This window comes from Danio rerio, chromosome 2 (assembly GCF_049306965.1).
Source record: "Danio rerio strain Tuebingen ecotype United States chromosome 2, GRCz12tu, whole genome shotgun sequence".
Taxonomy (NCBI): Eukaryota; Metazoa; Chordata; class Actinopteri; order Cypriniformes; family Danionidae; genus Danio; species Danio rerio.
This window is the reverse complement of record NC_133177.1, coordinates 59,143,243-59,150,000: the sequence shown is the minus strand read 5'-3', so window position 1 is coordinate 59,150,000 and position 6,758 is coordinate 59,143,243. Positions and strand designations below refer to the sequence as shown.

The 6,758-nt window shown below is 36.1% G+C and overlaps 1 long non-coding RNA gene across 2 annotated transcripts in view; it reads right to left on the bottom strand.

Annotated features, from left to right (window-relative positions):
* LOC137488289 (uncharacterized) overlaps positions 1-2,548 on the bottom strand; it is a 98,158-nt gene extending 95,610 nt beyond the window's left edge. For both annotated transcript variants that reach the window (XR_011007286.2, XR_011007285.2), the window contains exon 1: positions 2,450-2,548. This is a non-coding gene — a long non-coding RNA (uncharacterized lncRNA). The remainder of the gene's footprint in view (positions 1-2,449) is intronic.
* Between the last annotated feature and the right edge of the window lie 4,210 nt (positions 2,549-6,758).

Below are 6,758 nucleotides of genomic sequence, written 5' to 3'. Positions count from 1 at the left end.
TGATAACTACACTGTAAATATATGCAGGGTTGTGTTAATTCAAGTTGATTGAACATAAAATAATTAAGTTGCAACTTGGGTTAGGGCTGCACGATTCTGGCAAAAAATGTGAATCAGGATTTTTTTGCTTGAAATCAAGATAAAGATTTTCTCACAAATCTGTAGATGTAAAGTAAAGGGTAATAAGATTAGCCTATTATTATTGTTAATTATCAAACATATGGTAAAACAATACTAATAATATTAGGCATATGTGTAGCTCTACTGTTGCCTACAATGCTACATTTTGTATAGTCATTATGGTGGACTTGAACAGAACTTCAATATGTCCTGTTTGTTAATTCACAGTAAAATGATGACATCAGAACACAACTGTTCATAATTATAAAGTTGATTCATTATGTTTAAGACATGTGCTTGTCATCTGTCATTAACAGCATTATTAGACTATTTGTTTTCACTGGTAAAATTAGAATTTTGTCATTATCAGTTTCCTTCTTGCATTATATTCAACATTATACAAGCTAGAGCAGCTATACTGACACAGTAAACATTTATTTTCATGCACAACACTGTGTGTTAGCTATAAAAGAAAAAAAACATATCAAATGCTTGTCGTAATTATAACTGTAAAATGTGTTATGATTATTTTAATGATGCGCGCAGAGGTTTCCCTTTCACGGCCCTCAAATGATCGCTCTGTGCAACAAACTGAATGTTATTTATAACTTCATTACCTGTTATTCACAGCCTATGCAGGTTCTGTTCACTAAAGTAGGCATCATTAGCGTGCATGCATGCGTTCTCGATAGTAAACAAACAGCTGGCGGTCAGCTCACGTTTGATTTCGCGACCACGAGTACACCATTACATGAAGACAGAAATGACATTTCTGGGTGTATTATACCTTATAAATATAGTATGTGACACTTTTAACTCCATTTGAAGGTGTCAATGTTGCTGTGAAGACTTGTGAGTCCGCCTTTACCCTTCTCTCTTGACCATGAAAATATGATTGGCTGAATCGTAGCAAAGCTGAATAAAGATCATGTGTAAGGTCGAATCAAGATTGTGATCTTTTTTTGATTAATCGTACAGCCCTTACTAGGGTTGTCACGATACTTGAATTCAGTAACAATCGATCCTGAAACTTTGAAAACCTCAATTTCCTGCTAACATTTGAGCGATGTTGAGCGTGTTCTTAAACAGTGCTGATTGGCCATCTGGTTCATGTGCTCAACAGAAATGACTGTAATTGGCTGTGAAGGTCATCATTTCACCAAACTCACCGCTGTTTATGGAGTGTAACCACAGATACAGGGACACTGGATCGTTTTAAAGCCTCACTTTATCAGCAAATCGATTATACTATTTGTCAGCCTATAGACAAATGTAGATTGACGTGACTTTGAAACGCTCCACCGTCACTGTCTCTGTGGTTACATTGAGTAAACAGCGGTGAGTTTGGTGAACTGATGACCTTGACGGCCAATCACAGTCATTTCTGTTGAGCATGGGAACACAATGGCAAAAGGTGCTTTCACACCTCCCTAATTTAGCTATGTTGAATGGCACTAAAGTTCGTTTTCCCTCTGCGGTTCGTTTGGGCAGGTGTAAATGCAGCAATCATACTATTGTAAATTGGATCTCGTTGCAATAAAGGAACTTAAATATTATATGGAGATGGATTGTGGATGTCGGCCCAAGCTTTACATGGACTGAAAAAAATTGAAGACCTATTTAAAATTATTTGAGATCTACAAGACAATATTTCAGTGAATTTAAGACTTTTTAAGGCCTAAAAATTTGTTTATGAAATTAAAGACATTTTAAGACCACGCTGGGACCCTGTGAACAGCACAGAGCACCTTGTATAATACATACAGTCAACTAAAATATGCAATTTTTCAATGGGTGGGGGCATGTTGTGAGTGGCCAAGTTTTAAATTGGGCTATCAAATCATTGGGATAGATTTGTTGCAATAAATAGAAACCCCGATTTGACCATCAATTTAATAAATACTTAAATTTTTATCTCTCTATCTAATTTTGGGATTGATATTGAGGGCCCTTCCACTTTCAAAGCTCAAAAGCATCTTCTCTGCACAATAAATACATAAGCAGACTGATCATTACAATGAACAGGTGAATTTATTTATTAATTAGCCTTAATATCTGGATTTAATGAATAAAACATACTGTATCTTTGATAAATAGGCTACTGCTTATAACACTAGCCTATACGGTCTCAGTTGTTAACATTAATAACAACAAAAACAATATATTTTACAAGACTGAAATACTTTTGCTGATGTTGGTTACTAGAATATTTTAGGGAGGTCTTTCAGACAATATTTTTTGGAGGCATTTTAAATAACAACGTTGATAATTCGACGATTATTTGAGACGAATTACATTACAGAAAGTAGTACTTTTTTTTTCAACATACCTTCTAATGTTCATGTTTTTATCTGGCTATCTTATCTATCGCCTTCGAGTCCCTCGTTGTCATCAATAAACTTTGTTGTCACTGAGGCCACGAAAGCGCAGGTCCCGCCTTCAATATCTGCAACTTGAAATGCCATTGGATAGTAGAGTTGTTCGTCAAAATATTCTCAAACATGATTGGCTACCACTAATTGGCGCTCAGCTGCGATTGTGTCTTTTTTAAAGATACATAAAGGGGCCAAGACCTTCATATCGTGACATTAAAATGATCAAGAAATAATAACAAAGCGACATCAACTAAAAATTATTTTAAACCCTTAAACATTTTAAATGAATTGTCATGTCGTATTACTTTTCTGTTTTATGTTATTCAATTCAATTCAATAATTGCTTTATTGGCATGACAAGTGTTACAAATGTAATGCCAAATTTTACATAAAAACATGCATATAAAATAAAAGATAAATTTAAAAATATATATATTATTTAATATATCATATTAATATTCAGGCGACGCAGTTGCGCAGTGGGTAGTGCTGTTGCCTCACAGTAAGAAGGTCGCTGGTTTGAGCCTCGGCTGGGTCAGTTGGCGTTTTTGTGTGGAGTTTGCATGTTCTCCCTGCGTTCGCGTGGGGTTGCTCCGGTTTCCCCCACAGTCCAAAGACATGGTGTACAGGTGAATTGGGTAGGCTAAATTGTCCATAGTGTATGAGTATGAGTGTGTGTGTGTGTGGATGTTTCCCAGAGATGGGTTGTGAATGGAAGGGCATCCGCTGAGTAAAAACATGCTGGATAAGTTGGTGGTTCATTCCGCTGTGGTGACCCCGGATAATAAAGGGACTAAGCCGAAAAGAAAATGAATAAATAGATGAGAAAAAAAATGGCAAATTTAGCTTTTTGTACAGTAACCCGAATATATGAGGCGTTAGTGTAATTGTCAAGCCTGATTGTTCCTGTCATATTAGCAAAGAAATCTAATCAGTTTGTAACAAAATAGGATATGTATTATTTATGTGTATTTATTAGTAGGTAAATTTATTATATTTATTCATTCATTTTCTTTTCAGCTTAGTCCCTTTATTAATCTGGGGTCGCCACAGCGGAATGAACCGCCAACTTATCCAGCATATGTTTTGCTTCTTGCTGAGCCACCGTGACATCCATGTAAATTTACTATATTAGGTAAATTCAGTCTATTATTAAATAATTTTCCAATCCAAAAGGACATTTTCAAAAACCTTTTAAACTTTATTTTGAGCCTATAGTTTTTTTTTTTTTTTAAAGCCAAATGTCTCTTATTATTTCATATTTGTGTGTAAAACACAAACTATGGTGAAAAAAATAATTCTGTAAAAAAAGAAAAAGAAACTACTGATTGCTGAATTTGATATTTTTATTTTTATTTTTGAAAATTAATTTTGAAAATAGTTTTCATTCGCATCTTAGATCAGCAAGTTAAGTAGTACAGGGTAATAGCGCCATCTAGTGTCAAAATCCATACACTCCCAGTGAATCCCCATAATATAGCTATAACATCCCCACAAATCACATATTTAAATTAAATTAGGTTTATTTAATAATAATAACAATAATAATAATAATAATAATAATAATAATAATAATAATAATAATAGGAGCAGCAAGGTGGTACAATGCCTCACAGCAAGAAGGTCGCTGGTTCGAGCCTTGTTGAGTAAGGATAATTTTGTACATTTACATACAAAGTGTTTTATTAATTGAATTGATCAGTTCTGTTTGTTGATAAATATTAATTTATTGCAAATTGTGAAAAATATATCTGATCATCTGGGGCTTACCAAAATAAATTGCCTTTTTTCAGGAAGCTTGTCTACAGTAATGTTCCTCCATTCATCCTGACCATTACAATTTGCATAATTTGTAAGTATATTAGTATATAATGACATTGTTCCTTTATTTAATTTTTCATCAGCTTTGTCCCTTATTCATCAGGGGTCTCCACAGCAGAATGAATCACCAACTATTCCAGCATATGTTTTATGCAGCGGATGCCCTTCCAGGTGCAACCCAGTACTGGGAAACACCCATACACTCTCACATTCACACACACACTCATACACTACGACCAATTTAGTTCAATTCACCTATATTGCATGTGTTTGGACTGTGGGGGAAACCGGAGCATACAAACTCCACACAATAATGCCAACTGATGCAGTCAGGACTCAAACCAGCGATCTTCTTGCTTTGAGGCAACAGTGCTAACCACTGAGCCACCATGCTGCCTACTGCCGTTGTATGTAAGTAATTTTATGACAATCATTTTCAGAGGAATGTAAAACTGAAGCTCAAACTAGTATGATGGTAAAATGCTAATCATTTAGTGATGTGTTTTCTTTTTTTTTTCATGGAACACAAAATTAGCCGTTTAACTGAATATGAACTGCATGTAAAGCTCGTATAAACTCACCGGCCACTTTATTAGGTACACCGTACTGGTACCAGATTAGACCGCCCTTTTAGCCATCAGAACTGCCTTAATCCTTTGTGGCATCTTCTATTGTGCAGTTTTGGTGAGCCTGTGTGAATTGTAGCCTCAGTTTCCTGTTCTTAGCTGACAGGAGCGGCACCCGGTGTGGTCTTCTGCTGCTGTAGCCCATCTGCCTCAAGGTTGGACGTGTTGTGTGTTCAGAGATGCTCTTCTGCAGATCTCGGTTGTAATGAGTGCTTATTTGAGTTACTGTTGCCTTTCTATCAGCTGGAATTGTCGTGGTTATCGGCTTTTCTCTTAATAAATCAAACTCAGTCTGGAGGTTATGAATATCAGAAGAATATACTTTATTGGAATATTTTCCAAAAAAGCAGAGATGTCCGTAAGCAGACCCATGTCTCTCCCTAGGACAAATCCAATGTTCCATCCAAATCCCTCAAGTTTGCTATACTATTATCTTTACTTCCTCTCACCTTCTACTGTACGACCCCGATTTAAATCCCCCTTCTCTTGTTGGCTTTTATAATGTACAGATCTAATGTAGTCATAACTGTTTTTACACATGCAGCTCACATTTGGTAATCATGATTAATATGTTTTTCAAACATCTAAACTGGACTCTTCTCTCCACATACAGTATGTGTCTTTTCAAACATACATGACAGTTTTGAACATACATATGTTTTTATACGTTTCATGCTTTTCTGACACAGATGGTTCTCATTGCATCCCCAAGTCCTCTCTCCTGCTCTTATATGACCCCTTTGCCTTAACCCATCACCTGTTTTCAATTTAACGGCAGATTCAAACGGCCCTCCATTCACCCAATTAAATGTGTCTTTACAAAGGTTTTATGTAAATAAAAATCTACTTCAGAACCAGTCTGGCCTCTGGCATCAACAGGAGAAAATGCTGTATGTTTATTTCCTAGATTGGTCCTAGTGTATGAGTGTGTGTGTGTTAATGTGAGTGTGTATGGGTGTTTCCCAGTACTAGGTTGTGCCTGGAAGGGCATCCGCTGCATAAAACATATGCTGGAATAGTTGGTGGTTCATTCCGCTGTGGAGACCCCTGATAAATAAGGGATAAGCTAATGAAAAATTAAATAAAGGAACAAATTTTGCAAATTGTAATGCTTAAGATGGATGGAGGAACATTACTGTAGACAAGCTTCCTGATGAAGCCAATTTATTTTGGTAAGCCCCAGATGATCAGACACAGTTTTTACAATTTGCAAAAAATACATGGCTAAACGTAAAAATGGCCCACAGAACTGCCGCTCACTGAATATTTCCTCTTTTTCAGATCATTCTCTGTAAACCCTAGAGATGATTGTGCGTGAAAATCCCAGTAGATCAGCAGTTTCTGAAATACTCAGACCAGCCTGTCTGGCACCAACAACCAATGCCACGTTCAAATCCCCTTTCTTCCCCATTCTGATGCTCGGTTTGAACTGCAGCAGATCGTCTTGACCATGTCTACATGCCTAAATGTATTGAGTTGCTGCCATGTGACTGGCTGATTAGAAATTTGCTTTGATGAGCAGTTGTACAGGTGTACCTAATAAAGTGGCCGGTGAGTGTATATGGCGTTGCATACATTCAAATATTGCAATATCTCATATAATCATTTCACATCATCTGCATGTTTGTAAATTAAATTAATTGTATATAACGCATATTTCTTTTCAGGTTTCTCTAAAAGAGTGCACTCATTTAAAGTTTACTTCCTAGATGTTCGGCTCTGAAAATACATTTATGACAGATAATGCATAAACTAATTATCATTTATTCATTCATTTTCTTTTCAGCTTAGTCCCTTTATTAATCTGGGGTCGCCA